The sequence below is a fragment of the Sapajus apella genome, unplaced genomic scaffold (genome assembly GCF_009761245.1).
Source record: "Sapajus apella isolate SASKATOON/1434 unplaced genomic scaffold, GSC_monkey_1.0 scaffold7422, whole genome shotgun sequence".
In the NCBI taxonomy this organism is placed as follows: Eukaryota; Metazoa; Chordata; class Mammalia; order Primates; family Cebidae; genus Sapajus; species Sapajus apella.
The window spans coordinates 690-3,269 of record NW_022444346.1 but is presented as its reverse complement, the minus strand read 5'-3'; the positions used below and the strand labels follow the sequence as shown (position 1 = coordinate 3,269).

General features: G+C 46.1%; 1 pseudogene; it reads left to right on the top strand.

Moving 5' to 3' along the window:
* The first annotated feature begins 709 nt into the window (after positions 1 to 709).
* On the top strand, positions 710 to 1,432 carry LOC116548146 (annotated as a pseudogene).
* The last annotated feature ends 1,148 nt before the right edge of the window (positions 1,433 to 2,580 follow it).

Here is a 2,580-nt window from a genome sequence, read left to right as displayed (position 1 = left end):
TTCCTAATTTTATGAATTTTCTTTTGTAAATTTTGTAAATGATCTTTGTGACAAATCTAACACCTATGCAACTGGGTGAGGTGGTGATTCGTGATTTTTGTATTCTTATGCTGAAAGCATAAGTGTGTAATACTGTCATCAGCATTCTCTTCAAAGCCTGCATAGAACAGTACCTTATAAACAAGTGACTGTACAATCCAGGAAAGAGGAATGGTAGGATGAATTACAATGACATAGATGGAAATGTTTTCTAGAAAACAGAAATGACAAGTTACATTGAGATGTGTCCTCTGGTAGCAAATAATTTTATGAATCCCTTTTCAAAGTTGATAAAGTATTTGGAGAACCTAAAGAATAACTCTATTTCTATTTAATTTTATCTACCTCTTGTAGATGTGCACAGACTAAAACTGAGGGTTATAGCCTGCCCTTCGCCCACAGAACATATTCTCTAAGCAGACAAGATAAGCCACAATCAGTTGCTTTAGAGATATGGAGAGCCTATTACATATGAACTTACGTATCTCTAAGAAATGAAGCTCTCCCCAGAGCTCAAGACATCATATGTGGTTTTGCAAGTGATTTACTGCACAAACCCACATAAACAAGGGGGCAAATTGGTGACAAAATCTGCACTAGGTTCCCAAGTCATGGTCACTGATGCTGGTCTGTGCCACACAAAAGGACAATGTTTGCAAATCACTGATAGGCCAGTGGTAGCAGCAGTACCAGGTCTCAGTCCAGCTCGACCTTCCAGCTCAGGCTCCAGCACCAGCACTGGCTCCAGCAGTGGCTCCAGCAATTCCTCAGCATCCAGCCGCTCAGGAAGCTCCAGCACCTCCTGCAGCTCCAGCAGCTCCTCCTGCTCTCCGAGTTCTTCTTGACGCAGACACAACTACAGGAGGCGCTCCGACTCCAAGTCCAAACCACCAAAAAGAGGTGAAAGGAGAGGAAAAGGTGAAGCCCATCCTCTAAGCCCACCAAAGTGCACACTGGGAGACTCGCCAGGAATGTGACCAAGAGTCACATCAGGGAGATATTTTTCAACTATAGGAAAATAAAAATGATTGACATGCCCGTGGATAGAATACATCCCCATCTGTCCAAAGGCTCTGCATACGTAGAGTTTGAGAATCTAGATGAAGTTGAGAAGGCGCTGGAACACATGGACAGAGGACAAATAGATGGCCAGGAGAGATTATTGCCACAGCTGTGCTGGGCCCCAGGGTCTAAGCCACCTCCAAGGTGATTCTGCCCACCCAGGAGAATGTACAGGTCTCCCCCACAGATGAGGAGAAGGTCCTGCTCCCCAAGGCCCAGGTCCCCTCTGCGCTGGTGATCACTATCCCCAGGCCAACACCACCACATGAGCTGCTCCAGCTCCACCTCCTCCCAAGAGATAAGCAGACCACCGAAGCTCTCACCCCTGTAATTTATACCCCACCCAGCTCAGTTTTGTCACCTTTCTAGCCAAAGGGAGATCAGTAGGAAAGCAAACCCCTCACTCAGGCAGACATTGTAGGCAGCGGTCAGCACCCCTCTACTGGTCGGGATCTGGTTGCTGAAGTGCTGTGGGTTTGTGTTGTGCCTGTCAAAATGCTCTCCAGTTTTCTGTCTAGAAAGATTGGCCATTTCCAAGAGTCAGTTCAGTGGCAGAGCCAACAGGGACAAGCGAGGCTCTGGGGGTGATGTGACCCTGCCTGTGAGGAAGCACGCTTTTCCTTTCCCTGGTGACCTGGGATGGTGGCCAGGCCATGCCCTTGCTGTTGCTGTGCAGTGTCCTTTTGGAAAGGAAGCATCCCAGGCTTCAGAGCAGCTGCCAACCCTGTTAGGCCCGGCCTCTTAAAGCCTCTTCCAATTTCAAGGGTCAGACATCCCCTAAGAGCCTCTCACCTGTGGTAGTTGCTGTGCATGGTTCTGTCTGTCCGTGCACCCATGCACACACCCCACCCCACCACCCTACTCGAAAACCGGCCAGTGAGTTGACAGTAAGCTCTGCGGGGTCATCACACAGCCCCGGTTCTGCCTGCCCTTCATGATGGTCTTTCAGGATACCTTGGTAACATGCACACCGATTTTTTTTTCTTATTTTCATTTATTGTGTAGTCAGTACTATAAAATCTCTGTTAGAGTTTTATAACTTTTTAGCATTTTAGATGGCATTGTGTTTATACTTTGCTGTGTAGAGTGAAAGAATTGTGTTGAATAAATGCACAATTGAAATGCAAAAAAAAAAAAAAAAAAAAAGTGGGGAGATTTTTGTGAACTGTGAAGAAGGGAGAGAAAGGCAAAACTGATTTTAGAGCTTTGAGTTGTAGCACAAGTGAAAGATGAGGCCCAAAAAAGAAGGTAAGAGAGAAGCTGGTCTGGCTTGGAGACAGTGACACAGAGACCACTGGCTTTTGGAGCCTGAAAACTCTAGAATAAGTTTGGGAATTCAGAAAACAGGTGAGGACTGACTTTGGAAACACTTCCATTAAGGGACAAAAGGAATTAAAACTGCCATAGAAGGAGGAGGCCAACACTAGCCAAAAAATCCTACATCTGCCTGCCTGAGAAAAACACGATGAAAATATTCTC